At 43.5% G+C, this 13,963-nt stretch overlaps 1 protein-coding gene across 6 annotated transcripts in view; it reads left to right on the top strand.

The window, feature by feature from the left end:
• Positions 1-13,963, top strand: part of ATP2B1 (ATPase plasma membrane Ca2+ transporting 1) — a 551,789-nt gene that overhangs the window by 502,626 nt on the left and 35,200 nt on the right. The window lies entirely within an intron of this gene.

Genomic DNA, 13,963 nt, shown 5'->3' with positions numbered 1-13,963 from the left:
AACACTTCTGCCTTCTAGGTTTCCGTGGCAATGCAAGTTCATTGACAAAGCTCTGTTAACCATGTTAATCTTTTTCACAGAATATTCTTGTCCATTAAGATTGCGGTTTGCAGTGTCTGCTTCAAATTTTCTTCTAAAAGGAGTTTTTATCTCGGATAAACATTCTTCAAATGGTTTACTGCTTTTCTGTGTAGGGGCAGTCCTGAATAATGGGCAGCCTGGACACATTTTATATTTAGAATGTATGTTTTATAGATACTTTAGTCTTGTATTTTCCTAGCAAGCTTTTTTTCCTGTTAAGGATAGAGTTGTAGTGTTATAACTTTTCATTGGTCAATTAACAGAGTGCAATTTCATCATTAGGGGACTTCCTGGTACACTTCAGTAAGGATGCCAGAGCTTCTTTTTAAGCACACATTCTAAGGGATATTACAGAACTCTCTTATTAACAGTGTAACAAATATGAAAGCTGCAAAGCAGTTTAATCACATCGATTTCCCTAAAATCATATCTGTGATCACTACTGATGTGACCTGTATGCATCGATGCAAAAGACTGCTTTTTTAGCAACCTCATCTGATGCATTCTAAATGACCGCATCATGTACTACATGAGGTTCTCTTGTCTCAGCGTCATGGAAATGGAGCATTTAAGGGAAACATTCATATTCTTATTTATGATTTACTAGCTACGAAGGAAATATTGATAAAAACACATACTCATCCTTTAAAATATGCATTCATTTCCTTAACGCAGTCCTACCTTAAATGTTTTATTTCCACAAATATGGAATTAACTAATCCCATTTCGAAATCCTATAAAATGTGCATGGTGCATGACAAAACAACAAAGAAAACACATTGTGTTTTCCATGTTGGAGACTAGGCACTTGTCTCTTTACACAAAGTTCTTCGGAGGATATTCTCTTAATCAGCCAGTGTTTATGTATAGCACATAGCCATGATAAAACAAGTGCGTGCGAAATAACTACAATATAGAAAATTCATAAAAGCATAAAATATATAGGATGCAGCAGTTAAGTGAATGTCATCCAAGGGGATAATCGGGAAGTAATAAACCAAACTCTGCTTTATTACTGTTCTATTTAAGTGATTTTTTTTTTCTCTGAATCCTCAATGGCCAGACCACATTTTGCGTGCACCTAAAATGTACCGTCATTTCAGTTTCATCTCTGCAGATTCTAATACCCAGATTACTAAATAAAGGCCAAGTGCAAAACAGGATTTTTTGTGGTCTTTGACCAATTACTCATGCAGGGAATCCCATTATTAGACTCTATATAGATTGTGTCCATCAGTAGCCTCGTTAACTCTGCATTCTCCCCTGACTCCATTTTATGTGCAGTTTGTCAGTTCCTTTTGGTGGGCAATTTCTATATATACATACAATATCTATTAACGTTTCAGGCCTCCAAGAGTCTAAAGGTCCAGTTCCTGAGGTATGAGAAAAATGTATCTTGGAAGCCAAAACCTTTCTTGCAAGAGGCTCATGTCTGAAAATCTTCTACCTCTATTCTCTGCAACATGACGACGTTGAGGCATTTCTTTCATTGAAAACCTTGATTTATTTTATTTAGCAATTTGTAAAGCGCACCACACCCGGAGGCATCTGGGCGCACATTGTTTTTCTCCTAATCGTCCCTGGTGATTGGCCTCTTAAAACTGTGATTCCGACTCTGGACTGAACAGGTTTTATTATAAACTGCCTTGCAGTTTTAGGTAGTGGTGTACACCTCCCTACTATCTTCTCGGCTCACATCATAACTGTAGGGAAGGCATGGTATCACAGTATGACACTGACAAAATAGATACAATTTGAAAAACCTTTATTGAGGTTTCTGCGGTTGAAAAACTACTACATTGCCCTAAAACTAAGATGGGAGTAGTCTCGACCATCAAACGATAAAACAGTCCTAGTGGAGTCTGTCAGATGAAAATGGCCTATGCTACTGAAACCTAATTCCTGCCCTATCTCTTGTACAAAAAAGTGTATAGAGGAGAAATGTATGCAAAGGAAAAATCAGTATTCAAAAGGATAAGTGTACCTGAATCATCTCTCCCTCACCACGTTAGACCACAGGGAATAAAGCCATCCCTGTAGGCAGAATGACACACTCTGGCTCGGGTTTTTAACACAAACAGTTCCAAAACGTGGATTGAGGCCTGCCTGGCCTTCCACATCCAATTCGTTCTTTCTAGACTTCAAAATGAATGTTTCAACAAAAAAGTTCATGCAGGCCTCCCTCTGTCTGGTTCAGACCGCTTTCGGATGTCGAAGACATTTGAATGTGCGTGAGTTTCTTTACAGACCTCTGCAGAACTACTTCGACTAAAAGTTCAAGGTTCATCTTTCACTCTCCCCTTTTCTAGGAGTTAATTTTGCTTACTTTGCTTTCACAGTTCATTCACTTTATCATTTTTAAATAATGCACCTTTCACGGAGACTTTTGCGTGGACTACTTTCGCCGGACCACTCCACTACTCAGTATCGCTAATTCTCACAGCTGTCCTTACTTCAAAGTTCATTCACAGGTCTGCCTTTCTTCACGTCTCATTTACACTCGTGCAGCCTTCACTTGCAATATAATGTTGCTACTTCAACCTTTTTTGAACACACATGCTTGCCAACTAAAGGCTATGTGTGTTTCTTCCTTGATTTTCCGTTTTCTAATTCGCGAGATAAGGTTAGTACCACAGGCTTGGCCTCGCCTTCCCAACTCTGCCGTTCACCCGGAGGGTTCTGGGCGTCCTTGAACACAATGCAGCTTTCTGGTGTGGGATCTGCCCTTCTCCGCGTGTCTGTTGGAGGCAACAAGCTCTACTAGGGAACTCTTGGGCTTTTCGATCCGCTGCTCTCCCCCCTTGGTCTGTCATTCTTCTCCAGTAGGTTTGCCTTCATCCCGGAAATCCTGCTCGTATTAGCGTTCCGCCTTGCTTGGGGTCTTTCAGTTTTGCATTTTATCCGTGTGAGGAGAGCTAATTGGCATCAGGTGAATTCACTCAGTCAAGTGCCTGACCCGATTAACAGGACATGCCCAGTACAATGTATGAGGATTAGTCTTGCTACTCTGTCACCCTCTTCCTCGGCCCAGTGTTTGTATTAAAAGGGTGTGGGGGAGGTTAGGACCACAGAGAATCCTAAAAGGTAGGATGAACAAAATAGAGGGTAATACTGCATCTCACCATCTGCTGTCTCACCCCCACTCCCTGGAGACCTTTCACCCAGGTGATCCTCCAACACTGGTCCACCTCCAGGGTCTGGATCCAAAGGCGATGGCCGTGCCCTGGCCACCAGACAGAGATGGAGAGAGATGGAGAGAGATGGAGAGAGATGGAGAGAGAGAGAGAGAGAGAGATGGAGAGAGAGAGAGAGAGATCGATCCATCCATCCATCCATCCCAGAGACTAGTGAGTGAGATACTTTCTGGTGTCTCACAAAACACTGAAGTCATTGTTTTTTTGGCTAATATTTTTGGAGACCCGCTGTAACCTTTGTATTAGATGGTGCCTACCAACAAGGGCTTTCAATTGTGTTGTAGGTTACCAATTTACCAGAGGAGACATTTGTATTTCAGTCTGGTCACACCTGCAATGGCAGATAAGCACCACAATGCTAGCCATTTTCTCAGACGTGTGGTGCTTTTAAAACAACTCATGACATGCCAGTGATGCATTTAGTCATGATTACACCCCATCTGCTGGAGCTTGATTTTTTTTGGGACTTCATTTATTGCTAACAAAATTAGTCAACCGGTTTGCATAAAAGTCATTTCAACCTATACTCGATGACCTTTGTGATACTGTCGGCTATAAAAACTTTCATGTTTGACTTGGATCTTAAAGCATATGTATTTCTGCGTGTTGCGGCAGCGCACGTGGGAGCTAGGCAACCACTGTAAGGATGACAAGTTGGCTCCTGGTTGTTGAGCACCACATGTTGCGTTATGGCCACCTCAGCGCATGTATTTGTGCCTATTGAGACCCAGAGTAGGGGCACAAGGTTGTCAAGTGGAGCAGTGTGAGCTGTATTTTTAATTGGTGGTTTGGGGTATATTGCAAGTTGGGACTAGGGTGTGCCAGGGGTCTGTGTAGCTAGTTCCCTGATTGTTTTGGCTCTTTTTTCATAGAGGTTGTGGAAGGTAATGAACAGCAATTATTTTTAGGCACTCTGTTCCTCGTTTCCAATATGCCTTGTTTAATGAATAATGGTACTAGAAGTAGGACAGATTGCAAGAATGTGGTTATATGGCCGGACCTCCTTGTTTTTGGACAAAGGGACTACTTACCCAGACTTGAGTAAAATATTCTTACTCTGGATGAAAGAAGAGGTCCGATATCACACTGCACATGTGTTTCTTTTCTCACTCTGAGCCCAGGGATAGGGATTGTATCCTGGTAGAGGGGTTCCTCAAAATGAATGGTGCACTAAAATCACTTTTCTTTGGGCATTCAGGACACTGGTGATTTTATATAACAAAATGGTATATGTGTTTTAAGTAGTTTGGGGTGTTCTCCCATGTACTATTTCTGCACTTCAGCTGTTTGCAAATCTTGGTTCCGCAGATTATTTCTGGAAGTGTAAATTGTGCTGTGGAACAACATCAAATAAGTTGGTGCATATATATGTTGCAGAGAGGACAAAGAGCAGGATTTCTGGGGTAGCAAATGAAACAGTATAAGCTATTTGTACCTTCTGGGAAGGTCTATACAGAAGAGACTGAATCCACCTTTGGGCTGCACTTTCTACCATGATCAAGTTTTGCAGACTTTCCAGTAGGATTGGTGGAGGGGGTGGGGGGGCCTGCTGTAAAGTAGCAAGATTAAGAAGGATCTGGACTGTATGTTGGCCCATGCCCAGAGGTTTGCAGATGTCTTTCTGATGACCCTGCAATCTCTGGCACCTGGCACTGTGGAGTTCAATGTAGGCCTTGGGGCAGTTTGTGACTTCGGGTTCCAAGATTTTACTCCAATATAAAGGGTTAGGAATGGTACTATAGCTGGAGGCCAAATTATAGTTGTGTTCTTTAGGGGGTGTATGGTTGATTATTTGATTGGGGCAGCGCATGATCTCTCCATTATGGGGAGCCGTTCTGTAGCAGCTAGGTTTAGCTTGGTATGTTTGTGGCTGAGAGCCTGCATGCTGTTTCCAAGGGTTGAAATTAAGCGATTAAGACCTGGATGGGTGATTGCAAAACAACCTGAGGAAGGGAAATGGCGGGAAGACAGGGGGCTGAGCAGATGTTCGTAGTTTTCCCTCTAGCCACGATGAAGTCATCAACATGCTGGGCTGCACAGTGAATTCTTGAAGTTTACCATAACAATTCCCTGCAAGTACATTGTGAACAGTGCACTGTTTTGTTGGGCTGCTCTGCAGTTTGAACAGCATGTTAGAATTACTCAGTCCTGTGCATTGTAACCCTTGGTGGATCTAGTTCAGCTTTGTCATCTGCCAAATCAGTGGCAATCCACCTGTTCATTTCCTAGGTTTGCAGTGCAAGATTGAACCCTTAGTTAGACTGCCTTAAATTCAGGTGCTTGATGATGAAATGAAGGTTGCTTGCGTCACTGTTTATAGGGAAGATCCTGTACAGTGGGTATCCTGCTTTGTATGTTGATACATGGTTGAATCTGTGTATCTAGGTTGTGTATCACTCTTAATTGTTGTCCTACGTCGAAGGACTGCTTAAAGGAATGGTTCGGTCAGACAATATTATTGGCCAAAAAGATGGGCAATAACAAAACCAATATCTAAAATATCTTTTTTTTTTAAGTCCCTATGGAAAGTTTCGAGCAAATGAAGCTCAAACTTTAAAATTGGAAGCACTAGGGGGCATCCATTTTGTGATTTCAGGCAGCCTCCTCGCTCTGCCTTTGCGGCACTAAACAAGCAGCAAAAGCCCCCTACTGGGAGCTTTTGCTTACTGCAGCCTGAGCAGAGCTGAGGAGGCTGCCTTCACTTTCATTTTACGTTTTCTGTGCTCCCCAAGCCCAGGGAAGCACAGGAAATGTAAAATGAAGGCAAAAAGCCGAGGCGCACCAATTAAAAATATAAAGTTGTATTTGTGATTGCCGTGGTTGGAAAACCACGGCAATCACAAATACAACAAGGTTGTTATTCTGACAGCGGCAGCTTTCACGTGGAGTCTCCTGGGCTCCCCCGACCCTGAGGGAGTCCAGGAGACTCCCAGCGAAAACTGCCGCATTCAGAATAACGTTTTTGTATTTGTAAATACTGCGGCATTTACAAATCCAAAAACGTTGCATTTCTAAACACCGCGGCATGGAAACACAACCCTGTTGTGTTTCTGCCTACAGCAGCTTTCACTTTGGAGCTCTGGGGCTCCCCAGGGAGAGTCCAAGAGCCCCAAAGTGAAAGCTGCTGTAGGCAAAAACACTGCGGAAATTCTAAACATCCGCGATGTGTTTCTGCGGCGGCTTTCGCTTTGGAGATCTCGGGCTCCCCACGGGGAGCCCGAGAGTCCCAAAGTGAAAGCTGCTGTAAGCAGGAACACTGCAGCATTTCTAAACACCCACGTTGTGTTTCTGCCTGCAGCGGCTTTCACTTTGGTGCTCTCGGGCTCCCCACAGGGAGCCCGAGAGCTCCAAAGTGAAAGCCGCTGTAGGCAGAAACACTGCGGCATGGAAACACAACTGTGTTGTGTTGCTGCGTGCCTTGGCTTTCACTTTGGGTCTCCGGTGCTCGACCAGGGGGGCACCGGAGACCCAAAGTGATATCCACGGCAGGCAGAAATACAACGCGGTTGTGTTTCAAAAATGCTACGGTTTTTCTTTCTAAGTTTCTCAGGCTCCTCCGACTTGGTGGAGCGCGAGAAACTTAGAAAGAAAAACTGCAGCGTTTTTGAAACAAAACAACATTGTATTTATGTTTGCGGTAGCTTCAATTTGGAGCCCAGAGGGCTCCAAGCTGAAGCTACCGCAAACATAAATACAACGTTTTAAAAGCTGCAGTTTTATTTCTAAGTTTTCCGGGCTCCTCCAGCCCGGAAAACTTAGAGAAAAAAAAACGCAGCTAGTGCTTATTTAAAAAAAAAATAGCACTTACCGAGATGCAGCTGCAACTTTCCTGCCTGTAGTCTCTGGTCCCCATCCTCCGAATCTGGCAACAATGAAGCAAAAGCCACCCAGTGGTAGCTTTTGTTTACTACAGCTGACTGGCTTTTGCTTCATTAGTGCCGCAAACGCAAGCACAGACGGCATCCATTTCAAAATGGATGCCCCCTAGTGCTTACAATTTTTAAGTTTGAGCTTCATTTCCTCGAAACTTTCCATGGGACTTAAAAAAATATATATTTTAGATATTTGTTTTATTATTGGCCATCTTTTTTGGCCAATAATATTTTCTGACCGAACCATTCCTTTAAGAATCTCTTCCAGGAGTTGAGGCTCTATCATGGGTTCTTTTAACAGCACTCAGGAATGAGTTGGTTGACTGATGTATGAGGTATTCAAGTAATCCTAGGATGCCTGACATTTCTGCACTTGATCACTCACATATGGAGATTGTCTATTTCCCCAACTTCTCTGCCTTTCCATTTGGGTGGCCTCTGTCGAGCAGCTCACTGTGTGACTTTGCCCCGTAAGGTTGTTATGTTTGATTTAATTTAGTTTTTTTTTTTTATTAGTTCGTGCGTTGCAAGGTAAGATCAGAGAGCTGTGATCTACAGCACCAAGATGTCTGCTTGCAATTACAACTTGGGATGTGAGTGCATGAGGGTATTTGACTGTTGGTTGTATAACGATTTTAGTTCGAGCTTACTGTGCAAATGTCATGGATACCCTTGCTACTTGTTTGATGACAGCCCTTCAGAATTAGTGTTCTACAGAGACTTGTTAATAAACATTGTCAATTCTCCAAACCATGGGGTAAACTGCAGGTGCTTGGTAATGGACTGCCTCCTGAAAGCAGACCCTGGCCAACCAGGATAATTTAACTTCAACCGGGGGGATTGGGTATGGTGGTGGGAGAAAGTGGTTCTGAGCATGTGAACCCTGGTGGCATTATTTTTTGAGAGATGTGCGACTCTCCGGATTTGTTTTCAACTGCAGTTGGTTAATGGGGATGTTGAGACATGTTGTTGCTGTTCTTTGCACGTTGAGAGAACAAAATAGCTAAAATATTACAGCAATTAGGAAAGCAGTGCTTACATTTGCATCAAAAAGCTGAAGCCGAGGGAATGACGGGCGATCAATTGATGTATGCCAATTGCCCGTTTGTTGCAAGTAGACCACTGGATTAAGTACTACATCTGGGGTTTCTTAAACACACCCAAAAGCCTCAAAAAAGGCAACCTAGGCCTGAGATTGTGGAAAAGAGATAATGTGTTTCTCATAGTTAAGTTTGCGGTGACGGGACATTATTCAGAGATCTGAGGATCAATGAAGCTGAACGTGGGTGAACCGCATTGACATTGTATGTCCCAGTGGTGTACTTATGTTCTGGGGTGTCAATCCTCTGAAAGGTAGTTTAGAAAGGGGTGTGTGGTATTGCAATCATAGGAAATTATTCTATTATATACGATAGTGGCTGTTTTTCTCAATTGCTCTGATTTTGTTAAGGTTGGCGAGGTCCGGCTTCCATAGGAAACTGATGCCACATTAGCCACTGCAAACCCTCTGGGCGTGTCCATTAGCGTTCATGCCTGCAGTTATATGGGTATTAACCCAAGTAACAGTCCAGAGCAAAGAAGGCTGTTAATGGTTGATCTGGGAGGAGGGGCATTCTCCACAGGGCACTGTTGGTCATCAGTAGCAACTGAAGCCTTTCCTTTCTGGTTCGGTTATTCCCTCTTAAGATGTAGCCAAGCTCCAGACTATGAGCGGGAGGTGGGAGGCTCTTTTATCACTGTCTCCCCATCAGGGGTGTCGGGGAGATGGCACCATAACAGCTGCTGATGCAGCTCCAGGCCCGGGACGGAGCACGGTGTGTCTTTCCTAGCACCCCGGCATCTTGGAATCTGGTTTGTGCTAACTTTTAATGCCATCTTCTTAATGCAAATTTGTAGAGGTCTATAGGAGTGTCATTGCTGCCCTGGGAAAAGAACAAGCTGTCTGAGGCACCATAGCACGGTTTATGCAGAGTCATCTGGCTTTTAACAATCCTTAGTCCATAAGAGATTTGGTGCACGTTTGGCTTCAGTATGTCCAGTCCGGATATTTTCGTTCCTCATTTACAGGTTTCAGACAAATAAAAGTTGAAACCCAGCACACAATTCTCCTTCATATTACTACTCCTGCATCGGATTACTTTCTGCTTTTGATACCGAAATGAGATTTTATCCCTGCTTCTGGATATCATTTTTTTTGTCTGTAGACCCATTGAAGAAAATAAACCTCCCCTTAGGACATTTTCCAACCCTACCTATTGTGTTGCCTCATTCTTTTCCGTGGAGAGACATGGAGCCCATCTTGTTTCCACCCTTCTCTCTGTTCTTCACACTCCTGTGTCCTCAGGTGCTGCCTGTGATGTTGCTCTTTCCAGATCCAAAGTTCCAAGCATCAGCATGTCAAGGAAAAGGTTGTTCACCCTTCTGTTTCTCAATTTTCCTGTACACGCCCAGCGCTGCTGGTCTCCATGTAATGCTGGGAACCCCACATTCCTTCCCTCAATTCTAGTCTGCCATCTCGGTCCCAAGGCAGGAAAGGTATTGTTTGATTAGCTACTTCATGTGTTGTTTCCCGCATATATTTATGGGCAGACTGGCCACATTCCACATTTCCATGCTGCTTTTGTTTATTTTAACAGCCACTCATCACTGGACATGGACCACTTAAGAAGTGATGTACCTATAAGCAGTTTGTAGAAATGGGTACTGATGCTTTTTCAAAAACATTCACATGCACGTTTTATATGCGTTGCCTAAATTATGGTGGTAATTGACCCAAAAAAGTTTTGAATCATGATATTTGCCCTTATTCAGAAACGTTATTTACTTGGGTTGCATATATACATTTACCAGAACACCATGACATTTCAGTTTGCGAAAAATAGGCAGGTATCTAGAATTCTTGTTTTTTTAATGTGGTAGGAATGCTCATTTAAAAATGAGGAAACTGCATTTTAAGTCTATCAGCGGATCTTGAAAAATCCACCTGTCTGGCTCAAACTGAAACAGACTGTTTTCCTTCATTGTTCTCCTGCCTCCATTCTTTAAAAAGTGCCCCAAGTGTTCCAGTAAGTGAGATTTGGCAGTCGAAATCCCTGTTTTTTCTCTGCTTCTGTAATGGCACTGTGGTGTGATGACTCGTAAGACACTAGGTAAAAGAAATGTCTTCCATAGGATAAGCAGTTAACACTTAATGCTTTTTGGAAAACATGGCCTCATGAGGTTCGTCCGCTAACCCACCAGAGTTGGGCATCAGGTAAAAAAGGGAGCAGACTGGCTCTAGGAACCTGAGGAATGATATTCATATACACTCCGTCTTTACCAAGTTGCCTTCAACCCCCTCCCATTGTCCTTTTTCAGGAAACATCAGAATTAACTATTTATTTCTGCTCTCCCGTAAGTGTCATTTTGCCCAGGGAAGTTCAAGCTATTGGTTGACATGGAGGTACAATTATTTGACTAAACCCCTGACTGAGAGGCAGCTCTCAACTTCAGGGTGCTTGTCTCTGGTCAGAACACCACGAAACAGGTTGTTAAACATACTGGTTTCAGCAGACACCATGGGGATGGCAGAAGTGTTCAAGATGAAGAGAATTTGAGTGCACAAACTGTGCCTTTTTGGTCTGTTTTTTTTCTAAACCATAGTGCACTTTATTTGGGAGGTGTGGGGGTGCATCAGACCTTTTCTTTTTGAGATAGGGCAGAAATAAAAAGCTCCTTGAGAGGATCCATCATTTTCCAGACTACATCGATCTGCACCCTGTCATTGTCTTGCTCAGGCCCTTCAGATACAGATAGTGAAAGTGCTGCAGGAGTGACTGAGAGATAACCAGAGCTTTAGTTTGAGACTATCGCACTTTGCTTCCCTCCTAGCACTTTAACATATCCATTTGAGTTTGATTGGATCCAGAACAAGCACCTGGAACCCTGTGTTATTAGAACTTGTGATTTTTGAATTTTGTAGGGGCAAAGAACTCTTCACCACACTACAGTAAGTACTAGCATTGGTCACCTCGGTAATGTGGGGTCATCCCTTTCAACCACCCATCATGAACTGACCGGTTTACACATACATGGTTCCTACAGACTATATCAGAAGGATACAGTAAGTTCTCCAACTTATTACCTAAGATATTTCGTATGACATGTGCTACTCTAGTAGGACATTTACACCTTCTAGAGCAGTAGGTTCTCAGTCTTCCAAAATGGCTTTCCAAGGGAGGAACAGGAATTAAATCAGTGAAGATCTATTTTCACTGCGCTGGTTCACAAAAAAAATCAAATTTGAGGAAATCAAATTTCTAAATTGTTGGTGTCATTGTGTGAACATAAACTAATTTGGGGTGTTACTGTTGTGGCGGAAACCCCTAGCCATTCAGCAAGGGGGTTGGTTTGTTTTAAAGTTCTAAAAAGCTCATTCTTTCTTATCCCAATGAGCACAGTAGACTACATATAATGCAATTCCTTTTATAGGCCACCAAGCATTCAAAGTTCTGTCTCTGCTCTTTACCTGGTATCAAAAGTTTTCTTTAAAAGACAGAGGGGTTGTAGTAGCCAGTTGCAGGGAATATTGTTATTCTTGCATCTAAATGACTGTTCATAAAAGCCAGTCTGCTCCAGTTGGTTGAAGTCTTTGCAAAAAGCATCTTCAGCACCTGTGACAGTTGGTCATTTGAGAGAACGTGTACCAACATTCAAGGTGCCCTACCTTGGCGTAATGCTGTTCACAAACCAAGAAGAAGCTTTCTCTTTACAGGGGTGGATCTCCACTCTTCCCCAAATATGGAGCCACTTCCACAGGGCCTTGTTTCTGATACTAGGGATGGTGAGGACTCTTGGTCACCATGGGCATCTCTGTATTGATGCAAGACTGAACCAGAGACTTTTGCAGGATTGTCTTGCTAATGAGCAGGAGTTGGGATGGGGGCGATAATGGTTTTAGTTTCCAGAAATGTGGTGAGCACTACATTGGCGAATGATCAAGAGCAATGTGATGGAGAGTACCCCTGCAGCCAGGACACAAGAGGTTACCATTGCTGTAGATGTTCCCGTTGAACATTGGAAAGCTGCTCCAGGCCGGAATACTGTGCTGGGTTAGTGGTCGCCAAGCAAGGAATCCTTGCATAGCAACATGTTAAAACTCTGAGCATAATCATTCACTGTTGAAAGTATTGGGTACCTCACAACTCAATGGAAGTCTGTTCCAATTGCGACAACTGACACAGGGTCAAAGAACTAGATCTAGAATCTGCAAGCAAAAGGGTTGGTGTCCCACTCGAAAATAACTGAAACCTGGTCACTTGGCCTGGAACCTCCTATTATCATGCTTAATAGTTCATATGCCAGGTGACCAGATTGCCACCTGGATAGGTCAGGCCTGCAACAGTCTTCCCTTGTCTGTGTTTGCAGGGTACAGGAAGAATCCTAACCAGGCACCATTTCCCACTTTCATGATTTTCCAGTAGAGCTAGGTTATGCCCATCTCCAATAAGATTCAATAGTTTAGGGCTTGAGTGATGATTGTATTAACTCATGAAAATTGTTTTGAACGTATGAAAAGGCAGACATTCTAATTTCTGAAATGTTCTCCCTCCCACTTCCAACACTCTGTGCTGTTCCTCCCCACTCCCTTCCTGCCATTAAACACTTCTCAAGGCGTCTCTTGCTCGGTCATCCAATGCAAAAGGCTAACCTAGACAAAGGTTTCTACAAGTACAACTCTGGTTTGGTCCGGTTAACGCCTGGAAAGGGTTAGTGGCCAGAACCACTACATAACAAACCCCAGGTAACCATTCCACAATGTGCTTCACTCCTTAATACACAGCTGTCTATTCCCATCCTACCTCTCACACGCACAAAGCTCCAAAACATGCCTCATTATTATTCAACCTGCAGCCATCAAGTGTACGCCACCCAAACACACAACCTCTAGCTCATCAATGCTTGCTCCACTGTGCTCGACACGGCAGGCACACTCTTCATACCGGAACTATGGCTTACCCCCCAACCACATGCTGGACCTTCTTGTCCCTACCGACTGCAGCATCCAGCATGGTTACTATACAGAGAAGTCGGTCACAGACCTTGCTGTCATCTACAAGACTTTATGGACATGCATGTTCCAGTAACTCCCACCCCCTCCAATCTATGAATCTCCTCACATGTCGCTTTCTGCAACACCCCAACTGCTACTTTTTGCCGATCTACCGCCCACACCAGAGTAACAAAGCCTTCCTAGATGACATCACCAACCTTATCAGTGCATCAACTGTCTGCTGTTTATTAATGTTTTCATAGAAGACCTCAATCTTCCAGGAATGCAAGCGACCAAGAAAACCAAAGCTGCCCCCTTCGATTTCCGGATCTACGTGGAAATGTCACCTGGGGAAATGTCGCCAAGTAGGTGATTTTGTCCTTTTACCTGCACCCTAAAAGCTTTCCCCCACATATTCTAGGATGGATATTAAATACTCCAGTCGTAGAATATTTGGGAAAATGTCACCCCCATGACCTTTTCCCAGGCAACTTTATCACTGGATATCCGATCTTTTGGACATCCTCCCTCCCACGGCTCTTTATAAATACTTTGAACACCAAAGGCAGTACTCGCTGCGCCCGCAGATATCAACCGCCTCCCACCTATACAACTTGTCTGGACTGACTAAGCAGCCATATGGCTCACGCTCCAGCAATCCACGGCAGCTGAAACCAACAAGACACATCAGCACTCAATCAAAAACGACCTCCTCTATGCTTTGAAAGAAGACCTCACCAACCTGGCTTCCACACTTGCGCCGTCAACTGACAACATCCTTCTCA

This window comes from Ambystoma mexicanum, chromosome 12, assembly GCF_040938575.1.
Source record: "Ambystoma mexicanum isolate Mex_15411 chromosome 12, UKY_AmexF1_1, whole genome shotgun sequence".
Classification (NCBI taxonomy): domain Eukaryota; kingdom Metazoa; phylum Chordata; class Amphibia; order Caudata; family Ambystomatidae; genus Ambystoma; species Ambystoma mexicanum.
This window is presented reverse-complemented; position numbering and strand designations above follow the sequence as displayed.